The sequence below is a fragment of the Rattus norvegicus genome, chromosome 4 (genome assembly GCF_036323735.1).
Source record: "Rattus norvegicus strain BN/NHsdMcwi chromosome 4, GRCr8, whole genome shotgun sequence".
Classification (NCBI taxonomy): Eukaryota; Metazoa; Chordata; class Mammalia; order Rodentia; family Muridae; genus Rattus; species Rattus norvegicus.
This window is the reverse complement of record NC_086022.1, coordinates 140,334,235-140,359,324: the sequence shown is the minus strand read 5'-3', so window position 1 is coordinate 140,359,324 and position 25,090 is coordinate 140,334,235. Positions and strand designations below refer to the sequence as shown.

The window sequence follows — 25,090 nt, the reverse complement described above, 5'->3', positions numbered from 1 at the left end:
CATAGTTCTGTTTATTGTTGAGTCTTGATTTTATCAGGTAGCTGATTTTACCTGGTAAAGTTACCTGGTATGTGGAACCAGAGAGTTCCCGGCTGGCTAGGGTTGGCCAGGATGACTATCAATGGGAGCAGAGAGACTGCTGGGGCTAGAAGATGGGTGGGCTAATGTGGCATGATGCTGCAATGGAACCAGCCACCACTGAAAGAAGTTAATGCTAGTTCCCATGGCCCACTGGAGCCGGAACTAGTGACAGGGTGTGACTGATAGGGTACACATGGGAACTGGTTCAGCCTTGTTTTTTTCTTTTCCTTTTTTCTTGTATATTATTTTTTATTTATATTTTAAATCTTAATGTCTTTCCCATTGTTGTTTGTTTGTTTGTTTGTTTGTTTTTAATTGGGTGCTTGCTTATAAATGAGTTAAGTTGGAGCTGGGTTTAATCCCAAGTTTGGGGAAAAACAAAACAATAAAAAGTTGTTTTATAATGAAATCATTTAGCAGGTTATTCAGGTATAACAGGCAACAAGATATACACATCATGATTATACTGAAAAATGAGAAAGCAAAAGTAAATTGAAAGCAGCAAAAATCCAGTTATATTCTCCAGAGGCCTCTAAATAATGATGTCCCCTCTTCACTATGCTGTATTCTTGTGTATGCACAAAACATGGAGGAGATAGGGACTGCAAGCATGCAGAACCCGTCTGATACCCCATGTGGACACTAAAGAGCCAGAGAGCATCATGTTGGATATTCCCCTCCTTCCCTATATCGTGCTCAATAAATGTTGATTTACTCAATGTCTTTGTGCCATTTTCATTATAAATATTCAATGGTCACTAAAACTGTTTCATTTCCCACACCATGCCCTCCTCATTCCACATGTATTTAATCCTTCCTCACATTGGGTTGTACCCATTGTCATTATCTTCTTTTCACCAGTCTGTTAGTTGATCATTAGAAAAACTCGGATACTTTCTTGTGGCAATCGTGCAGAAGAAAAAAATGAATGTTTTACTTTCTGTACAAAAGTTTCACACATCTGACCCCTATACACTTTTGCTAGTGTGTCCCCTTCTTCTCCAGTCCCCTATTGGGCTTTGTCAAGGGGAAAGTCAGCTTTCCAGGACAAATCCAGCTAAATATAAACGGCTTGCAGTTATCAGAGCACAGGAGACTTGCTGAGTGACTGGGTTTATGGTAAAGGGTACTCCTCACTGAGAGTCAGTCAGTCCCACTGCTGAGATTTCTTCATTCCATTCACCCAGGGTTTTCTACACAGCTTTCCACTTGTCCTGAGAAGTTACTTTTGAGGCATTAGGTTTTGTCTATAATGTCTGTCTTTCTATAGTTTTACTCTAGTATACTTACATTTATGATTGGAAGTCAGATTGTATGTGTCTGTGTGCATATATGTGCACATATGTATCATAACCTATCCCTTGGTCAACTCCTTATAATTTTGTAAATTTTGTTTGATGTTGGAGAAGTATACGTAATTAAATTGACCTTACAATGTTTGTACCTTTATTGTAAAAATATTTTAGAGTTTTTATACACTATACACCACAAATGTTATACAAATATTTTATTATATAATATTATAATGTAAGTATTATTTCTAAGTAGGTATACATTAGGTTATAATATATATGGCTGTCATTTTGAGTTTATATTAAGGAAGTAGTTCTCAGAGGTCTGGGGCCAGGACTCACCCAATAAGTAGGAGAGCAGGCTAAGTCTTATTAGAAAACCTTTATTATTCAAAATATCTAGGTGACCTGAGCTACACTTAACACTTGTATCAATTGCCCTCACTTAATGGCATCCCTTGTACTTTTTTCTTTCATCCTCTTCTAGGTTCGTGCACTGTTGATTTGACATTCCAGCAAACCTTACTCTACTTCTCCTGGTTTGTAGGCATTTAATGTTTTCCAGATCTCCTCTACCAGCAAAATTGATTCTTTTCTTTCCTTTTGGCTTTCTCATTCACACTTCTCTGCCATTGCTTCCACTTTCCTGATGATACATATGTTAGTGTCTCCTTTTTTTGCTTTATGCTTAAGATAAACTCATTCTTTCCACTCCAAACAGAAACAGTTTAAGTTTCCCAACTTTCTTTATCTGTTTTAAGCAATTCCCTCCCCTCCTTATTTTCCATTCCAATCCTTTCCACTTTTCATCTACCCAAATCTAATTTATTTTCTAATTCTGCTGTCAAATTTCTCATGGAGTATGACAGAATTTCTCTGTTCTTGTCAAAATTGCCATCAGTGTCTGAAACCTGTCTCCCACTCACTGCTCCTATTAAAATTCTCATAACCAAAATGGATCTTAATTTTCACTAAATTTAAAATCAATAAATTTCTTTTGTGTTTCTTTCTTGAAATATAATCCAAGCATCAGTAGATGTATACAGTATTTGCTATTCACTAAGTAAGTCAACTGAGATGCCAAACAAAGTCAACTTAAGAATTTCAGTTTTCATTGGTACTATTAGACTCCAAAGAATCAAATAACCCTATTAAAAACTGGAGTACAGACCTAAACAAAGAGTTCTCAACTGAGGAATATTGAATGACTGTGAAGCAACTATAGAAATGTACAACATCCTTAGTCATCAGTGAAATACAAATCAAACAACCAAGAGATTCCACCTCACACAAGTCAGAATGGCTAAGATCAAAAACTCAGGTGACAGCAGATGCTGGTGAGGATATAGAGAAAGAAGAACACTCCTGCATTGTTGGTGGGATTGCAAGCTGGTACAACCCCTCTGGAAATCAGTCTAGAGATTCCTCAGAAAATTGGATATAGTGCTATCTGAGGACCCAGCTTTACTCCTGCGCACATACTCAAAAGATGCTCTAACATATAACAAGGACATAGTCTCTACTATGTTCATGGCAGCTGTATTTATAATAGCCAAAAACTGGAAAGAACTCAGGTGTCTTTCAAAAGAGGAATGGATACAGAAAATGTGTTATATTGACACAATGGAGTACTACTCAACTATTAAAAACTATTGTTTGACAAGAACAGAGAAATTCTGTCATGAAATTCATAGGCAAATAGATGGAATTAGAAAATATCCTAAGTGAGGTAGCTCAGTCACAAAACACACATGGTATGCACTCACTGATAATTGGCTATTAACCAAAAGCTTGGAACAACCAAGATACAATTTAGAAACTATATGAAGCTCAAAATGAAGGAAGACAAAAATGTGAATGTTTCAGTTCTTCTTAGAAGGGGAAACAAAATGTTCATGGAAGGAAGTACAGGGACAAATAGTGGAGCAGAGACTGAAGGAAAGGCCATCCAGAAACTGCCTCATCTGGGGACCCATCCCATATATAGCCACCAAACCCAGGCACTATTGCTGATGCCAAGAAGTGCTTGCTGGCAGGAGCCTGATATGAATGTCTCCGGAGAGGTTCTGATATAGATTAAGATGCTTGAAGCTAACCATCAGACAGCACAGGGACCCCAGCGGAGGAGTTAGAGAAAGGCCTGAAGGAGCTGAAGTGGTTTGCAACCCCATAAGAAGAACAATAATAATCAAGCAACCAGAACCTCCATAGTTCCCAGGGATTAAACCACCAACCAAAGAGTATGCATGGCCATGGTGGTACCCATGGCTCCCGCTGTATATGTAGCAGATGATGGAATTATCTGTCATCAATAGGAGGAGAGTCCCTCGTCTTGTGAAGGCTCTTTTCTACAATGTAGGGGAATGCCAGGGTTTTGAGGTAGGAGTGGGAGCATCCTCATAGAAGTAGGGTGAGAGGGCATGGGAGAGGGAGGGATCAGGGAAGGGGGTAGCATTTGAAGTGTAAATACATAAAATATCCAATAAAAAATACATCTGGCATCCATAACTTTCATATCTGGCTACAGTGGGGCAGTGGGATATAGTACATCATTCCTACACTAATAGATATTCTGACCTGTGGACTTGACCAGACTTCAACACCATTTCCTCTCCTTTTATATCAACACAGTTGTCTTATGATTCTAATGATTTGACAGTGATTGATGATATATTAATATGTTAATCTAAATCAAAATTTTATTCGTGGATGTATGGCATTCTTCCTAGGTTTCATTTTCTTGGGTTTCAGATTATTTTCAACTAAGTATCCTACACCTGACAGTTTTGAATGCATATTTCATCTTTCTAATCAGTACAGAAAGCCATCTAGAGATGAACTATCTTCTCAAATTCCAAATTCATGATGTTTTAAAAAGTGTGGTGTGAGAGGAGAGAGACGAATAGTTGGTTATATACACATGATGTATTTAAACTGAAAATGTTAAAAAGTTTTGTCTGTAAAACTATTGAGTTAAAAAAAATGTTACCACGAAACATCAGGGAGCTACATACTTCAGATAGGACAGACATTTAAATTAGCAGAAGTTTCTTCCATTTCTTTCTTTTTGTCTAGTTTGCTTTCGAGGCAAAATCTCAATGTGCAACACTGGCTGACCTAAATCTTGATATGTAGCTCAGTCTAGCCTCAAAATTGTAGTGATCCTCCTTAATCGGTTTCCTGGATGATAGGATATCTAATACACATCACCATCCCCAGACAGCACAAATTTTCTAAGGGCAAGTTTGCTGGCATGTTATAAAAACATATGCTGCTTTCCTTACACTTGATTATTACATTTGTTACTTATTAATTTTATCTATCGTCTGAGAAAGAGAATTACTAAGTCAGATAGGATCCCCTGAACTTTCAGAAATGCTCTTGCCTCAGCCTGGCCTGAATGCTCTTCATAATAACATGTACATTTGTTATTCCTTTCTTTTCCTAACATGAAACAAGCAAGTGATGGATGCCATGTTGGAGAGGAGAAAGCAAGCTCAGAGGCACATTGCAATCATTTTAAATGCTTCCCATTCACAACTTCGATACAAGTCTTTACTGAAACTATGTGGAAACAAAATAAATGAAATTGGAATGACATTAAACAGATTTATCAACAGTAATTGATAGAGGATAAACTATTTTGTTAGCAGCTCATTTTTTAAATTAAATGTTATCCAAATGTTTGCAGACTAAGAACTGTATCACTGTGAGCTTTAAAGGGTGGGTTTGTTATTTATCTTACAATGGTCTGCTTATAAGAATCTTTTTATAATTATTGATGAAATAGACATGTAACTATCAATACACACAATCATGCCAAACTTTTTGTTTTCTGTAACATCCCTACCTCCTTCCGTTCCACTTTGTGTCTTTCTTGGGAGCCCAAGACCTATTCATTTTATAAATTCCATCATTTACAATTTTTTGAGTGTACCATTATATCACCTAATCTTACAAACACAAAAACATGGACAATAAAACTACCCCATTGATTACCATAGAGTGAAGAAGCATTAGTACATTGCTATCTGGGAACTGAACTGAACTGATTTGATCAAAAATATTATTTTGTGATAATATTTTATTTTACAATTCCTGGAATATTGTACCCACTATTAAGTGCATTTCTCTAAGACTGTATAATAATTTATTTCCTTCTTCCTCAATATTGCAAATAATTTTATGTTTAGGCACGAACATGCTCAAGTTGATGGAGACGACCCATCTAATACCTTTGCCTTTGGACTCAGAGTTCAACAGCTAGTTATCTTAATAAGCTTTATAATCATTTTAGAAGGCACTATTGTGTTCAAATCTTACCTAGATGAAACTTTTACGACTACTTAAAACAAAGAAAATTATTATAAAACATAGTTTATGGATTTTATAATTTTCATCAAAGTAAAGGTCTATCATGTATTCATAGTAGTGTAATTTTCTATCATGAACAAATGTATTTACTAAATTGCTGAAATCATAATTCTATAGTGGAGCTATTACTATGCAATGTGGAATAAAATGTGGTAGTAATTCTAGGGAAAACAAGGAGAGATTGGTTTTGTCATCATTATGTAACTATGAGAAAGTGCTTAAAGATGAATAACAAACAAATAATAATAGAGTAATAGTTATTCCATTTTTAATCTACACAAACAGCTTTGAATAGCATTTAAACCATTTAGCATACAAGTCCCATATACCATTTGATATCCAGATTCCATGGTGGAAGGGATGAAAGGAGAAAGCTAATCCTCAAGGACTTCTGACTCTGTGCTCTGATTTGTACCAATGTTTCAAGGTACGGCAGGCCTCAGAGGAGTAAAATCTACACATGCACACAAATGCACATGTGCAGACATGCATGCACTCATATGTACATGAGTGGTAGAAGATGATAGATGATACATAGTCAGGTAGATGTATGTATGGATAGATAGATAAATTGATTGATTGATAGATGACAGAGCAATAATATGTAAGTTAATCTCTAAATCAAACAAAGATTTGCATGTATTTTGAGTTTTAAACGAGTCATCAATATCTGACACCCCAGTCTCCACAGTATCCTGTAATTTCTTCCCATTGTTCTCTCAGTTCATTTACCTTCTTGTCTGGACCACATGCATCTGCCTACTGCACATGCTCCTTTTGCCTCTGGATACTTCGTCTGTTTGCCTTTTTCCCCCATTTTCATAGTGTTAGCACACCTTGGTATTTCAGTTGATTTTCCTCTCACATTTGCATTGGCAAATAGCAAAGGATGAACTAGATAAGTAAGAAGTAGTTTTCAGGCTAAGCAGAGGGCCAGAGAGCACGGAAGCATCAGGGAGTGCATGAAAAATTCATAAAGGAAAATGTGTTTTCCCAGCCTGTAGACAAAAAAAATGTGTTTATAATGGCCACTCTTGAACAGAAATTCACAAGTTGAAGAAAAATGAAGGCCTCCAATCTAAAACAAAACACAATGGTCCTAAGCTGTCTGAAGTACACATAAGATGCATGCCTGTAGTCAATGTAAACCTGAGTACATCTTCTGGATTTAAGCTAAAGTAACAATTGTCCTTACACCTCATGCTGTTTTCTCCTGAATTATACACAGGAGAACTCTTGCACCACTTTTCAAAGATTAGAAAGCAAATCCCCTCTAAATTCCTTTTATATTGAACTCCAAAGTAGCATTTACCCGCTTTGACAGTCTTTCAACATCACATGAGATTGCCAGATCAAATGCCTGGAAGTTTCCATGACAGATATATGCAAGCATTTCACCAACCTTCTATTGCAACTCTTTACATTTCTTGAGGGACAACAGGTACTCGTGGCTATCGAATAACTGTTGATCTGTTATTCGGTTGACCTGTAAAATCTGTTTCTCAGTTCTGTGACAAATTTTTGAAAAGAAAACTTAAAAGGAAAAAGAGAAAGAAGGAAAAGTATTTTGGATTATGATTTCAGAGGTCTTCTTTCAGAGTCATCTGCTTGGATAGCTTCTAGCCAAAGTCAGGTTTAACAATCGTGGCAACTGTAGTGTGGAGAAGGGTACTTACTTTGTGGAAAGAAAATCCATAAGCAACCAGAAAGGATTAGGAACAAAATGTATCTATTTAGGAGACATCTTAATCCAGAGGTCTTCTAATCAGGGTTAAAATTATAAATTTCTCATTACCTCCTAAAATAGTGGCACTTGATAGACACCAAATTTTCCCACATGAGCCTGTGGAAGACCCTTCCCATCCAAAGCTCAATCAGCAACTTGGCATTGTAAATCTTTGTTATCCTTCTTTCGTATCCATTCCTTAATAGTTTGTATGTTAATAATAATCTATATTTGTCAGTCATCCTGATGCTGACACAGGATACTCTCCATAATACAAAAGACCCTCCACAAATGTACTTTAACTTGTGATTACTATCCACTATACTTAGTCTTATTCTTAATGTTTACTGATGTCGAGTCCAAGTAATATGAAATTCTTCTTTTACCATTTTAAGTGCTTTGTTTGGTGGTTTTTAATATTGTCCTGAAGTTTTTGAATTCTTACTACTATAGAAGATATTTTTACACATTCAAAGAAATGCTAAATTCTGTTTTACTTGGCACTCAGGTCCTGGAATTCAACACCTCAATTTATGTCTTGATAGAATTGGAAATTTTGAACACTTACATCTACAGGGTCAGATTATTTAATTTAGAATATTTTAAGTTTCACACAAATGGCAATGTGTATCATAATTTTATACTTTCTTCTGCTTGTCTAATAATCCATTTAGGCCTATGTCTATTCTGTTAATCCAACCAACCGTTGGAATTATTATTTCCTTCTACTCTCTGGCTATCATAGACAATGCTTCCATGAATGAATACTTATGTAAATGGTTTTGAGTAAACATGCTTTTTTAAAAAGAAATTGTGGCATATTAATATCTTCTTGAGGGCATCGATACACACATTTTAGAAAGTTACATTTTCATAAGCACTTTTGTAAATGCTCAAATCATCTAATTTTGTATCTTTATATCATTTACTCATCATTGGCCAGCCAGCATTACCTTAGTATTCTTATAATTAAGGGGAAATGACAGAAAGATGCCATAAACATGTATACCATCACATAATGTAGGCTAGAACAATGAAACTGAATACACACTGTGAAACATATCAGCTAACTGTGGCTGTGAAATGATTTGCTTGCTTTTACTGAAAGACAAATGGAAAACATAGTATATTCTATATACCATAGTGGTTATCATACAAACACTTATCTTAAAGAAAATATTTGGATATAAATAAAGATATAATCAAATGAACAAGCATACAAAGACATGTCAGTCACCATTGCTATAAAGTTTGTTGCATTTTATTGGCTTCATTAAGTTTCAGAATTATCTGAAAGCAATAATATATGTATTCGTATGAGATTGAATTATAATATAAAATTTTCTATCAATGGTATGACATAAAATTAAGTATAAATATTGTTATCAAATCACAATAAACTAAAACATAGAGGGAGATAACAAATTTTCAAAAGAAAATTTTGTAAATGGAGTAGGGTCATAAACATAGAAGTATAAAAGAGTAATTATTATGGAAAGTGAGACATTGGGTACCAATAGATAATTAATATTAAAATATGGCTAAATATTTGTTTTGTTATGTTCCTTTTTAACTCATAAGGGAGGATGTCTATGTGGGTATGCTCATCATGGTGCTATTGTGCACAGGTCAGAGGACAACTACAAGCAGTTAGATACCTCCTTGAAAAATGGAACCCCCAAATCAACTCATGTTTTCCACCTAGACAAGTGTTTAGCCCTTCAAGAGGACCAGTATTTGTTTTGTAGTAAGTATTATATAATATCAAAAAACAATTATTTAAAAGAACTAAAGAATTAGCATAATACCCATAAAGGATCAATTTATTTCCAGGGTGAAAGGGGATGCTGGGTCCTTGCAGGAACAATTTAACACATTTAGTCACATAGTTAATGGTGGTGGGCAAGAAGAAAATTAAAACATGTAACAATACCAAATATGTCTTTAAACATGTGACAAACTCTCCTTATCATAACTTTAAAAAAGTAGTATTTGTGAAATGACACCGCCAAGCATGATTAAAAGAGTTCTAGAATACACTGGGATAACTGTAACCCTTTAGGAATAATTAGACACTGTCCAGAAGCAATATAAGGCCATAACGCACAATCAACAGACAAGATTACAAACCAATTCACAGCATTACAGAGCTTAGCGCCTGAAGATGCCTTAGACTTAAATAAATGGGCCATTGCGACTAACATGTGTAATATCTGTAGCAAGAATTTACTGGGCAGTTACCACGCTGACCATTTTATTTATGGTTGTTAAGTACATTGCGTTGAAAATGATGTCTTTACTCCTCCTCCACAACAGTGATACTGAGTACACTGAGGCTCAAAGTAGTTAAATAATTTGGCAAAGGCTCCACCTATTGCTGACTTCCTATCCTGATGGCAACGTTGGATCATACATTAATAGAAGCGAAGTGATCAGGGATATCTTAGCTTAGAGTGTGTACGTAGTAATGGCAGAATTCGAATGATTACTAGAGACCTTAGAGCTAAGCCTGCCCAGGCTCATAATTGACCAGGAAAGACTTGTCTCACTTGCCTTGTTAGGTCACAGCCAACTTTTACCAGTGAATCTTTCTGCTTCACTCATCAGCAAGTCAGGAACTGTCAAAGCTGTAAAAAAAAAAACCACCATCCAAATCTCAACTTTTCACTCAGGGAGCCAGTTAGGAGCCTTCTCTGAACGCCTGATCCTGTCACTCTAGGTCTCTCTGCTGGAGGTTGATGTTTAGATGGCGGTCATTGCCCAGGTGATTTGAACGGAAGCCAGGTGTGTGTTATTCTCATAATGTCTCTGGCTTCTGTCAGGAGCTAAAGTTCACTGGCATTGAGACTTTGAGAAATGTTTGTAAGAGATGTGGCTCTGAGGATCAAGAGGATCAGATTTCATATAGTTCTCAAAGCTGGCAAAGAAATAGGCCATAAGTATTGGCCCTTCCATTACATATCCAGAAGCTATATATAGTCCAGGCATATATATGTGCCTGTTTTGCTTCTTTGGGGGTGGATATTTTGTTGCACTATCCAGGAGGGTGACTATAAACCTCATGAAGTATCTAGAGCTGCAGACCCCATTGGATATATCTGAATGTATAATTTCTGAAATCAGTTTGCCAGCATTTTAATTCTGGAGAAATGAGAATGGCAGCAGACACATACGACCAAACTGAAAAGCAAACAGGGAGGAGGACGCATTTCTATAATGTCATTTATAAAAAACATTACCTTTCATTTAACTCTTGAATCAAATTTTGACTGCATCACATTATAGGTGTTGTCTAACACATACAGTATCATTTCAGAAAGCATAAAGCGACTGGCTGCAGTGGGTTGTTGTGAAAATTGCCAACTCCTCCATTGTCCTTTTGGCTTTGGCTAGAATATTACACAGGTGAGGTGGTCTATTCACTCAGCTCCCGTCGTTCAATATATTAATTGGGAGTCCATTTCTAATCAGTAAGTTCACTCAAATGTTTCTATTATATTAGGTCTGCGTTCTGTGTGGTTGTTTCATTCATACTTGGATGGTGGAAACCATCTCACACGAGGCTGCCTGCTTACATAGGTTGGCACTTCTAGCTGTCTTATCTAAAACTGTTTGTCCCCTAATGGATGTGGTCTACAAAACCATGAGGCAAACATTAGCTTGTAAATCTAAAGAATTGCACAAGTGAGATACCATTAAGATAAGAATCAGATTTATTTAGGATAACTGAAACACTGATGCCCATCCAAACCAGGTTTATTGTAAGTATGAAATGCTGGTCTCAATTCACAGTTATTTAATTCTCTTAATAACAATATGAAATGCACTAAGTCAATTTTACAAATGATTAACTTATAAAACACAGAGTTGCAAAGATTTATTTTTTAGCATTGGTCATCTAAGGTATGGAATACCAAACAACCTCGGTGACTTAACAACATTCTTTTAGCCCCTATGTTCTAAGATATTTTATTAATCTTCCTCTGCCTATAATTGAAACTTTCCACGAATAGGGTATCAACAACACTTTCCCTTTAATAACTGTGTTGTATACTCTCCATATTGTTAATCAAAAACTTGCTACACTCTGAGGTCTGTTGGTCCCCATGTACAGCAATTTTTATGTAGTGTATTTCTGAATGTATGATTTCTGAAATCTGTTTGCCAGCATTTCAATTTCAGTCCTCATTAGTTCCGGACACATACAAACTAGGAAGCAAGCAGGGAGGAGGGAAGTTATATTTACTTTGTCTTTTATAAAAAAAATGTTTCATTTAATTCTTGAATCAATATTTGACAGCATTGAGTGATAGGTGTTGTCTCGGACCTAACAGTATCACTTCAGCAAGGTGGAAAGGGTAGTGAGATTCTGCCTCTAAGTACTACCTTGCCCCAAAGGGTTAAGGTCAGTTGATTTTCCTGCCTTGTCAGTGGCCAGCTGCAGTGCTGAGCTCCACTCAAAGGCAAAGACTAAGAGTTCCTGTCTTAAGTCAGCTCTAAAGGCTACACAATTAGCACAAACTACTGTATTGATTTTTAGTAGTTTTGTGCTCCAAATAAAATGAGCCCATTCTGATTTTTATTTCTTTATCGATTATATTTGTGTGTGTTTGCTTAGAGGGGATTTTCTACATAAGTTATTGGCTCCCCTTCTTTTTATTTTACCATTATGCTGTGAATTAATTTTTCTTTTTATATTTTTAGACATTAAATGAGAAGATAAAGAGGGAGCCCATTTATAAAATGTAATATGTGGACATATTTTCCTACAAAGTACCACAAACTTAAAGTTTCTGCCTTCCAAAGGAATTGGGCTTCATATGTGAAGTCTGCATTTTGATTTTCAATTTTCTGTTAAAAATATTTGTCATTATCCTGTCTACTGCTAGGACTGTGATGATTCCATTGAATACTCAGTCATGCAAGGAAGGGGAAATTGACAGATGAGTTCAATAAACAGCATTGTGCTGATCTGGCTGAGTCTCCAAACAGAGACAGAAGGAAGCACAAATGAACCAGGTAGGTGTGTATCACCAACAATGGGGGCTAATCAATGTATCCCAAGTGAGAAGAGGACAGAGCAGGCGAATAATGAAGTGCGCATGTTAGTCTGAATGAGGATCCGCCAACAATGGCATCAGCAGAAACTGGGTAATTATGCACATGTGTGCGCTACATAATAAAATCCAACACAAAGGTACAGAGAGGTACATAATAATACCCGATCTGAACACACCAGAACAAATCAGAATCCTGAAAGAAAAACAGCTATGGGTATGAGAGATACCTCAACAGTTAAAAGGACTTGTGGCTCATATGGCAGCATATATATATACATATATACATATATATATATACACACACATAGATGTATACATGTATAAATGTATATATATGTGTGTGTTTTCAGTATATTTTTCATTAAAATATTCTAAAACTTATAATAAAATGCATATTAGATATTATGATGCATTTGACAAACAAGCAACATTTATTGAAAGGTAAAGATTTCCGGTAATTGTAGTATTCTTGAATTATTGTTCCCAAGTAGTAAATGTTAATCTCTCCATGGACTAATAAAGAAATATGTATTTTGAGTTATTTTTCTCACCAGATTTTAGATTTGCACTTCCCACACAGTTTCACCTATCACCCTGTATCCGCAGATACATTGCTGTAACAGATCATTAGGAGTCTGATAGGGTTTTATCGGTAGTTTTGAAGTCTTAGGGCTGTGTTCTAACTAAAGGAATTAAGTACCATAAAACAAGGACTAGAGCTCTGGCTGGCCACTGCCAGTCTGTAACATCTTAGCTAGGAAGCTGGAATATAAAGTCTTAGCTTTGTTGTACAAGCCTTCTTCATTTTAGGTCGGAGAGCTTCCCTCTCCTTTGAATTTTCTCTCTCCTCCTACTGAGATACCTTTTGAACCTTCTTTTATCAATTCAGTCATCTGTGACCTTCTAATGCGGAGAATATCACTGAAGATAATTTTGACAAGAGAAATGAGGTGATTCAGTTATTGTCCTCACTTGCCATAAAGGGCAGAGGTAAGTAGACAGAATTTGGGGAAATTTAAAATAAGTAATAGCATTTCCTCTGGTTTAGAAGCAAGACAAGTAGAACAAAAAGATTCATGTACGTGGCAAACAGTAATGCCTTAAATGAAACTTTGACTGTGTTCAGAGATTAGTGCCTGACAACGCTTCTGCAAAATGGTTAACCTGCATTTATTTACCTTCTCAAAGATCTTCAATAGGTAAATTCCCTAAGAAGGCTTCCAGGGGATAATTACACTGTGTTTAGATAAAAATAGAACAAAACTTTAAATACCACGAAATGAAAACAGGAGAAAAAAATCTTGTTTGTTGTTTTTCTTTTGTTTTACTGTGCATCATGATAAACATTATATAATCTATTTTATACAGGGAAAACTGATATTTCAAGAGTTAATTACAAACTTCTATAAGTGGGACTTAGTTTAAAAACAGGTGTGCTCTGCTATAAACTCTGGTACTTTTCATTTTAGATTGTAATTAATACAAAAATAGAACAGCAAAATGCAATCCTATGTATTGATGTGCTAAGGGTTTTCTGTATTACATTGGATGACCTTGCAAAGGTAAATTTGAAGATTCAAGCAATTGGTTACCAACCAAAAACTCCTGTCTCTACCAGTAAAACTAAGTTTTCCCAAAATTAATTCAAGATATTCCACAGCCATAATCTTTAGCATAGATGAAATAAGAAGTGAAACTAAGTGACTCCAAATGTTACTGAATATGAAATTAGAGGGACTTCTCCAATTAGTATGGTTATTTCCTATATCCGAAGATAATGCAAAATGTAACTGATAAAAATGTGTATGTGTGTGTGTGTGTGTGTGTGTGTGTGTGTGTGTCTTTGTGTGGTGAATGAATGTATGTGGCATATATGAATTGTGTTCTATTGTGAGGGCTATTATGTTGTGTGTTTGCATTTGTTGTATGTATATGTGGTATATATGTGCATGAGCATATATATTTATATTTATATATTCATATTTTAAATTTGTAGAAGTAGGGTGGTGTGTTGTATATGGTTCATGAGAGTGTGGGTGCATGTGTGTATAGAATATGTGTTTGTGATATATGTATATGTTTGGTCCATGTATGTCCACGAGTATATATGTATATGGCATTTGCACGTTTGTGTATATGTGTGGGATAATGTGTGCGTGTGTGTGTGCGTGTGCATGTGTGCGTGTGCATGTGTGTGTGTGTGTGTGTGTGTTACATATATCTCATTCATGTACGTTTCATTTCAATGCAAAGGCCAGAACAAAATTTCAACTGTCTTGCTGTATTACAACATCAAACTAGTGTTTTGAGCTATGATTACTATTGAACCACTAGCTCATCATTCTATCTAGGCTGGTAGTTGAGAGAACTTTCATGATTCACATGTCTCCACCTCACCTCTCATTCTGGGATTACAGACATGTGCTGTCATTTCTGGCCATTTAGGTACTTTGAGTCCAAATTTATGTTCATTTTCACTACTATAATGTAAGTGTTTTGTGTACTGAATCATGATTTTTGCCCCTTAAGGGAGCTGTTTTCATCTTACTAGTTAATTTTACAAATGTGTACATGCTGGCATGTGTGTGCACATGCACATGCACCAATGCATATATAATTTTTGATACACACATATAATACTAATGTTGATAGTTTGTTCTTGAAAAACTTTTTCTAAAACTCTAGTTTTTAAATAGCATCCCAAATCCTAATTATTTCCTGACCACTAGCTTTGTATATGACAGTCACACAGACAGACAGACGAGGAGGGAGAGAGAGAAGAAAGGAGGGAGGGAGGGAAGGAAGAAGAAATAAAGGAAGAAACAAAGGAAGTAAGAGAAAATTATAAAAATTTAGAAGCCATACCTGAGAGTACAAATATCAACTCTTCTCCAGAGTGAGGGTATAATTTATAAGCAAAACAAGCTAAAAATTGCTTAGTCTAATAATATTTAAGTACTTTTTCATAAAATTAAATACCCATAGTTACATAGGAAATAATTATGAAATAATTACTCAAGTAAAATTATGAAAATTAAATTAAAGAACTCAAATGTATGTGAGAAATAATCCATCTTAATACTCAGTAAAGAGTAAAATATTCAAGTGTAACTATCTTACATCTCATTTTAATAGCAAAATTAAAATTCATCAGATTGCCCCCACAAATATATGGTTTGTGTTTGCTTACTGGTTTGTTTACTTGCTTGCTTGTTTAATTAAGTCGGATCGCATGTAACCCTGACTGGACTCAGACTTAATATGCAAGTGACCTTGAAGCTCTGAGTCTCCTGCCCATAGCTTCCCATACATGATGCATAGTATCAGTACAAATTGTAAAAGACAGTTTACAAATCTCCATTACATACAGAGATGATTCTATCTGTACTCAGTGGATGTACATTTTTCAGAAGACAAGTTTATGAGGTTGATAGCAAAAGTCTCCATGATTTGCCAATGAAAACATGCCAATTTCTGAATGAGAAGAGGTTGTTGTATACACACTACATAAATACCCGAAGAAAAGTTTCCTTTATAAAAGGAAATTGATTAGTAAGGTCGTTCTAAGAATTGGGATCCCACATGATTAAGCGATCTGTAGTTTTCTATTTTGCTTGCTATGTCTACAATGAGCTTTATTACTTTTATAATCAGAAAAATTGTAATATTCATTTTGGAAAATGTTAAAGCTAAATCAAGAAGTTACTCATTAAAAATTATCATAAGATTTTAATATTTTAATAACACTTTTCATGATTAAATTCTCTGATGATTACAAATTTAGAACCACACTGTTTTGCAGTCTAACTGGCTTCTTCTACTTAAGATCCTATGTTCATGTCCCCATATTTCCAAATATTTTTCTTAAAAGCTAGACACCAGTAACATTTTAATACCTGCTGTATCATGTCTTGATTCTTCATGACTTATATTTCTGAAATATAAGATGATGTATTTATGGATTGCAGAAATATATTTGCTGAATAATTCTACATGCAATTGTTATACAGGATATATATATATATTTATATATATATATATATATATATATATATGCTTCAGGCATAGATAGTGGCTGGCTCTTATATTGAAAATCAAGTAATCTATACTCCACACTTCATGACACCAATGATAATTTTGCTGTAAAATAACGGCGTAACAAACCCAGAAGCAAGGATATACACAGAGCAAGCCAAAAATCCAAATTGTCCATCGTATAGAATTGTACTGTTGTGCTCTTCAACAGCTTAACAAATACTTCTCGAGTGAGTTGGTGATGTAAATAGAGAAGGGCCAATAAGGCACTTACTAAGCACCTGAGACCCTGAGTTTAAGTCGCTGGACTTAGAAAGTGGAAAAAGAGAATTAATTCCCTCAAAATGTTGTGATATATATACAAGTGTCTTGGCATACAGGCACACAAAATAATTAAGTAAATAAATGTAACGATTATTTCAAAAGACAATAATAGTGATTATTCTCATAGAAGTTTGCTAATATGAATAAATCTTAACTTGCTGTGTAATCTGTGATGTAAATAATTTAGAAACCCTAGTCATGTAATGAAATTGAAGCAAATGTGTTGTAATAGATCTTTACTTCAGGGTCAGGATGTGAATTCATGGTATCCTGTTTAAAATAATAAGTACAGTCACAAAATATGCGGTCTATTCAAGAATATATTCAGCATGCAAATTATGATTACAGCCCAGGTGTAAACAGCATGACTGCTGGTGATGGGTTGATATCACTAGCAGCATTATCTAGGTAAATGGTGTCATTCTGCGTTTAATTCAAGGTGCAGAAGAAACCACCCCACTCACTCTTGTTTCTGATGACAGAAAAATCCCTTAGAGACCAGCACAAAACAAGTTACAAAAATTATATACATTGTTTTATGAATTGTATTCTCTCTGGTATAATGTCATCAAAACTTAAGGCATGCCTAAGTTCACAAGAACCTCTGTAAGTAACTCAGAGTCCTAGAAACGCTAAAACATAAAATACTTCAACTTTGAACATAGTTCTTTAGCCAGGAACAATGGTCACTTGCAACCATGTGTGAGTTCCTTGCATAGGTCAAAGGCTGATGACTTGTGTGTTAAACACTTCACTCAAAGCTGAACATTGAGATCTGAACTATGCGAAATGTGCAGATCAAATGGAGCTGAGCCAAATTCTCTTCTTCTCCCATAGGCTCTCAAGAATGCAATCGTCCTCTAGTCTCTTTTTTTTGACAAACTATCCTTCATCCTTCCTCCAGCAAATCACATGGTTCCTCATACAAAATGATGACAGTAAACGTACCCCTTCCTCCTTATGATCATAACTAAATACAGATCCTCAGATGCTGTGTAGACTAAACTTGTGTCCTATAACCATCTCTGGAAGATCCCCTGCAAATTATCTGTGAATATGGAAGGATTCCAGTGTATCACAATATGAGCTTCTGACCTGTTTCTATACTTATAGCCCAATAACATATTTATGGTTGAGTTTACGTATGATCTATGTACTTCTTCCTTTCTCTGTGTCCCTGTTTGGATCTCTGAGACAAATAAATGACCCCAGTTCAATACACTATTAAAACTATTTTCTTTTTAAATATCAGTCAACAACAATGTTTCATTTTCACTTTTTAAAATAATTGAATGAACCTTATAATCTATTAAGGAATAATTTGAATATAACCTGTTATACCATAGATTCAATTGTCTTCACTGAATGGCTGCATTGAAGAAAGCAGAATTCTTTGGAACACCTCATTTTTATCATGATATCCCCAGGCATGTTTGTCTGATTTCTTAAGGCAACTCCAAGAGTTGATGCCAGAAACCTGAAGTATTTACAGACACCTACACACTGATCTTCGATGATCTTTGTAGCAATGAACTCAAACAGTGCCACTTCCTGTCTCTCATTCTGAGTCAGCCAAGCTAATCAGTACTCAGTGCTCAGCTTAGACTGGGACTGTGAACAAAGAGCCATTTAGAGATGCTGAAATGTGTACTGTGTACTTGCCAAGCTGAGGAGATTCATCCAGGAGAACATATCTTATTTCAAGAATATAAATGAATTAATCAGTAAGCTTGCTACCCCTTGCCAGAAACATCCCTGATTAAATTTAATGTAGTGAATTTGTGCAATCACCAGCAAACTAACCACTGATTAAACAAAGGCCTCAGAACACTAATTCTTCTAATGTATGGTTATTTCTGCTCTCCTATGAAGGGCACCCTTGAAAACTTTACTGATTTGAAAGGTTCTCTATTGGGAGAACTTAACGTGGGGGCTTTTATTTATTTTTGTGAAGGTAGTCCAGTCATTTACAGAAAGGACAAAGAATGCATCCAACATTTAGACAAATGCTTACTTGGCGGGCTTGTCACACGGCACTGTAAGTTTTTGCTACCGTGTAGGCCACTAGAGAAGTCAATTAATCACAGGAGAAGTAGCCATCTAATTCCCTATCTCTTATGGCACCAAAAAGAGAAGAAACTGCAGCGAGCTACTTATTCTAAAGAGAAGGACTTGGAAGTGAACAGCAAGGAGTCCGATGTTCTGACTCCCGTAACACTAACCTTTATATATGGTGTTATTTTGCACTGATACAAATCTCAAAGGAGATAAAGGGATTCTAGAATCTGTATTCAGAGACTGAGATTTTCTGTGAGTGGTTCATTACTGTTCTTATAGAAAAACAACTGGTAATAGATGTGAGATAGATAGATAGATAGATAGATAGATAGATAGATAGATAGACAGATGAAAGATTGATAGAAGAGAAAGATGATAAAAATGTATAGCTATTCAGATAAAGACACAAAGACAGACAGATAGATGTAGATAAAAAGAAAGAAAAATATATAGGTGATAGATGGTGGATAATAATGACAGATGATAGATACAAAAATGACAGATAACGATAGAGTTAACTATTTGAACCAATCTTAGATTGCAGATAAAAGACAAAACACAGTAATCAAAACGTAATTCATAAAATAATTCCACCAGTAGACTATGGCTATGTAGTTTAGCAAACATTCAGTACTCACTGAATTAATTCATGTAACAGGTTTAAATACTTATCAAACCATATTCTTATGATATATATGTGTATATATATATTATATATATTGCTGTAACTGAGGTATATTCTCTGTAGGCTAACAATATTTCCTTTGGTGATTTAACAGGTTTCCTATTTTGACTCAGATAGAAATACAAATACAGCACATATACATATATGTGTATATATACATATATGGTACTTAAAGTATATTTTTAGTGTTAACAATGGTTCAGACATCTCTGATACTGATCCATAATAAATGTATTGATTTGATCTTTTGACTCAAAGCGTGAAAAAAAAGGAAAAGGACCCCCTTTCTATACTTACTATCAAAAACCACAGCTAACATTTTTTTTGTCTTACAGAATGCTTTCAAATTCCTTAATATAATTCTTCCCATCACCTCCTCAACTCCAATCCAAGTGTGAAGAACATCCAGAGAAATTATTTAGAGCAATGGAATTGAAGCAGATAGATCATTACAGAGATATCAAGACCCCATAAGCTTACTCTGGAACTGTAGATGTCAAAACTAAAAACAATACTGTGGCTTTTCTTAAGAATATAAAAAAGTCCACTCCTTTTAGACAACAGAATAATTCACTTCAGGAAGCTATGGGTATTTTTATATATCTATAGAAAAGTGTCTTTGGTTGGGGGTCATCATAACTAATTAACATGTTCTCTCAGCAGCTATGGGTACCAGCACTGGACTTGAACATTACTAGGTCTTTAATCAGGTGATCACTGATTCATAAGTGAGTCACTGAAGCATCTCTCATCCTGCTGAATTATTGGACATTGAGAAAATCAGGCAGAGCTGGGGGCAGCAGTCATTGTCTTCAGTTCTGTAGCCTCTAATAAGCCAAGAAGACTTCAATGGTTAGTTTTAAACCAAAGTCAAACAAATGGTCATGGTTCTACTAAATGGGTCACAAAACAAAACAAAACAATACAAAGCAAAAGACATGAATGTGAGAGAAGAAAGGGTTGACAGGATTAGAAAGGTGATAAGAGGAGGGCTGTTCATGAGAGCAATGAGAATGCAGTATGTGCTTTTATAAAAGCGACATACACCAATTTCAATAAAGGTTATTTTTAAACAGTGAGAAAAATGGGATGAATTTGAAGACACAATTATATCCAAACCTTGAGTTTATGGTTTTTAATGGGCACTTCCTTATGCTTTCTTATGAAGGTCTTTAGTTATGGCTGAAATACGAATTTCCCTATATAAGCCCAGTAATTTGCCTTTAATATTCTATAACTGTAGAAAGGAATCCTATTAAGACCTGGGATGCAATTTCAATACTCTTTTCATTTCTAATGAATCTCTCTTGCTTTGATTTGTGTACATCATTTTAGAATTTCACAAGCCAGCTGTGAAATTGCTGATTTGTCTCCAGTGTGAATTTCTTTGTCAGGAAGGAAAATGCCTCTTTGAAAGAGTCCCCTTGCTATGAAGAGACCTGATATTTATGTTCCTCCTCCAAACACACACAAGCCAATTCAAAGGGACCTACTCATTCCTCGAGTAAAAGGCAATATCGTCTCAGGAAATGGTTTTCAGTAGCTTTTAGGCTACCCACTACTGTTATGCTTGGCACATACACACCGGGAAACAGGTGAATGCTATCTTCCAGAGACAGGCAAAGTTCACTCCTCAGAAACTCTTTACATCCCTGAAAGGGAAATTCCCCTGGCTGCATCTTTGTTTCTGTGAGACAAAAAGAATCCATGCCAAAAAACGCATTTGATTCCTACTTTATTTCCCTTTAAAATTCTACAACAAAGAATTGGATTTTAGTATTGTTTGTTTACGTTACAAGAGCAATTAGCATTTCTTTCAGAGTTTCGAAAGTGGATTTCCTACTGGAGAAGCTATAGCAGAAAACCTGTAGCCAATCAGATTAACTGATGAGCTGGCCAATATTCACAATGCCAGTGACCTCTGCTTTCCTAGAATTCAACACGAATGCTTCTGAGAATACACCACATATTTTACTGATTTTTTTTCCTTTTCTTTTTTTCGGAGCTGGGGACCGAACCCAGGGCCTTGCACTTGCTAGGCAAGCTCTCTACCACTGAGCTAAATCCCCAACCCCTTACCGATATTTTTAAATTGGTAAATTACTCAAAAGATCAATGTTATATTTTTAGTCAATGAATCAGTTTACATAGGAGACACCATACATTCTTCAACAGTACTCACTAAATAAAACAGTTAATATATGTGGTCTTAACACATAATGAATATTTTGTTCAGATATATGGGACCCTAAATGGTATAATAGCATATATGAAGAAAAAAGAAAACCCTTCAAAGAAACCAAATATCCATTTTGTGGAAGTAGATTCTATTTTTAGTGTGAGTAAGAAAGTTATAAGAAGAATATGAATAGAAGTTTAAGAGGGGAAATTAATGGTGGGATGTTTTTTCTCATGTGGTTTTAAAATGTCTATCTCAGACTCACTTCTAACCTTGTTAACTAGTTGCATTCTACCATCCACCATGAGGAAAAGAACACCAGAGTGATCAGTAAATGACTTCCAAATGACTGAAGAAACAGTGAAGTGTATTTTTGTACTGTGTAGTGGGGAGAAGATATAGTATGTATAATGTATCCATGTAAGCATATGTGTGTGCAAATGCACATGCACACATGGGAGTCAGAGGACAATAATGGCTATATTTCTCTACCACTCCATACCTTTAAAGGTTTTTTTTTAATTATTGCATTTATTTATTGGGAGACGGTGCATGTGTGTCATTATATGCTTGTAGAGCTCAGACAATAAGTTTTTCTTTCTATCAGTTGGGTCTAGGGGATTAAATTTAGGGGCCATTTTGTTTTCCCCATGGAGGCATCATGCTAGCACATCTCCACCTTAATTTTTAGGACATGGTTTTGGAACCTGACTCGTACATAGCTCATAAATTAGCTAGGCTAGCTGACCAGTGATCTGCATATATTACTCCAGTGATCTGCATATATTACTCCAGTGATCTGCATATATTACTCCAAACACTAGAATTACAGGTCTGTTCTCCCATGTCTACCGTTTAAATTAATTAATTAGTTAATTACGTTCTATATGGATCACAGCTTTCCCCTCCTTTCTTTCCTCCCAGTCCGTCTCTCTCACCTTCCCTCCCCCATACCCCCTTTTCTCCTCAGAAAATGGGAGGACTCCCATAAATTTCAACCAGCCTTAGCATATCAAGTTGCAGTAGTTCTAGGCACATCTCCAATTGTGGCCAGAGAAGGCAGCCCAGTTAAGTGACAGGGACTCATGGGCAGGCAACTTGTCAGAGACAGCCTTCGCTCTTGCTGTTAGGAGTCCCCACTTGCCCAATTGTTACAACTACAGAAGGTCTAAGTCAGTCCCATGGATGCTTTCTGTTTGATGACTTAGTCAGGCCTGAAGGAGGCAGAGAGATCAAGGACACCACAAGAAAAGTTACAGAACCATAAGGGCCCAGAAGCCACGTGGATTTTCCATGTGGTTCTTAGTCACAATTCTGTTAATCATGCTGTGCAATGCAATCATGATCTGTGTATGTGTGCATGTAAATATATTTATTTTTGAACTGCAGGATATATAAAATTCATCATTATTATTATTGTTGCTGCTGTTGTTAATTTTTCTTCCAGAAGATAGGATATTTAACTGGATCCATAGCTGCCGGAAAAAATGTTGACCATTTTGCTGCTGGGGATGAGACTATAAGACCTGGCAGTCACAGCACCAAGAATGTGTTTACGGCAAAGCCTTGCTCCAGGATATTAGAAGGCGCTCTAAGGGTTGTGGGGTGAATACTTCACCTTTCAAATGGAAGAAACTCTAGTCTCTGTCTTCATGCTCTTTCTCTTCTAGAGAAATGTTAACTTCTGTTACTGCAGTATTAAAAACTCCTGTTATTCAATGTCGTTTTGGATGCAAGGAAGGGAAATTCAGTGCAAAGTAAGACGAATGGGGAATGTTAAATACAATTCATATCTGGCTTTTGCATTCATGAACCTCAGCAAACTACTCAGAGACACACATTTCTCATGCTACATACAATGCCACATGGCTTATAAGACAGGGTCCAGGTGGTGAAACCTACCCTTTCTTTTCAGTAGGAACGTATGAAGGTTGCTTCCTTTAGTTCAGCAAGAAGAATCCTATTCTCTCACACCAAGCTGCAGACATTTCCAAGTGAGCTCTAGCTGAAATCCACCTGGGAGAAGTGCCGACAACACAATATGAATCTGAAAAAAATAAAAGAAAAGATAGTTTTAGTTTTCAATGCAAATGAACCTGGGAAGAAAAAGAAACAATTATGTAAGAAAAAAAAAGCTGTTCCAGTTGAGGATATAGAGCAGAAGATGGAAGAAATATTTTAGATTTCTCTCTTGCGTTATATTTTGTAGTCTATGCTGAGCTTCCAACACATGTAAATGATGTAGAGAAAGGCCTAGAACTGGCGTTTGCTATTCCACATTAAGGGTATAGGAGAAATACACAGAGGATGACAAGGATGAAAACTCTGAATCTGGCTGTGGACCAAAAGGGCATTTTTTTTCCAGCTGGAGAAAAATCTGGTAATAAGTAGAGACAATGAGATTTGTGAGGCATGCGACAAATGGCACAGAAGATGGGAGAGGGAAAATAAAGTGAAGATGACAGCAACTTTGGGACTTATTGGACAGAAATAAAATCACTTTCAACGTGTGTCCCCCACATACTGATCCTCGGGCTGATTTATCTGATCACATCTGACAATAATACAAATGGAAGATGTCCAGCCATTCTCAAGGTACACCTTCTGTCAGAAAATTAAACAACCGACTTCTGCGTCAGAGGGAGATAGCACACTGAACAGAGAGAGCCATGAAGCCAGCTTGTCTGGCATTATTTCCTCTGGTCTATATAAATCCTGAACTGTTTCGATGTGCATCTTCACAGCCTGGAATAGTTTGTACTCAGGCTTCTATCCCAGATGGCAAATGTAGCAAATTAAATTCAAATAAAAATTGCAGAAACTTCTTGAGCATAAGGTGCCCAGAACCTTCTCTGTGTCCATGCCATGCAACTAAGGCCATTCACATAGATATTGTATAATGTGTCTGGGTTTTTTCTTTTTCTTTTTCCATTTTAATGTGTGTGGGCATAAGTATGGTGGGGTACGCGTGTGTTTGAATGCTCAGATTTGTACAGGAACATGGCTATGTTCAAGTGAAATACTGAGGTTAAAGTCAGGAATCCTTGAACACTTTTCCACCTCCTTCATTGAGGCCGACTTTCCCAGTCATAGCAAGAGCTCTCTGATATGGCTAGTTGCTTTAGTGAGCCCATTCTGGAATTTCTGGATCACCATAACCACTCAGTATCTTGGGGTCTGAACTCCAGTCCTCACATTTGTGCTGCAAATATTTAACCACTAAGTCCTCAGCAGAACGCCATCACATGTTATTTGTGTGTGTGTCTCTGTGTGTGT

At 36.0% G+C, this 25,090-nt stretch overlaps 1 protein-coding gene and 1 long non-coding RNA gene across 11 annotated transcripts in view; one reads left to right on the top strand and one right to left on the bottom strand.

Annotated features, from left to right (window-relative positions):
• The window catches only part of LOC120102503 (uncharacterized), a 64,504-nt gene extending 48,995 nt beyond the window's left edge, over positions 1-15,509 (top strand). The window contains exons 2-3 of the long non-coding RNA XR_010065896.1: positions 9,102-9,220; positions 12,363-15,509. This is a non-coding gene — a long non-coding RNA (uncharacterized LOC120102503). The remainder of the gene's footprint in view (positions 1-9,101; positions 9,221-12,362) is intronic.
• The window catches only part of Cntn4 (contactin 4), a 997,076-nt gene that overhangs the window by 818,447 nt on the left and 153,539 nt on the right, over positions 1-25,090 (bottom strand). For all 10 annotated transcript variants that reach the window (XM_063285413.1, XM_063285419.1, XM_063285414.1 and 7 more), the window contains exon 2: positions 23,717-23,861. The gene's annotated coding sequence lies outside the window, so the exon portion shown is untranslated. The remainder of the gene's footprint in view (positions 1-23,716; positions 23,862-25,090) is intronic.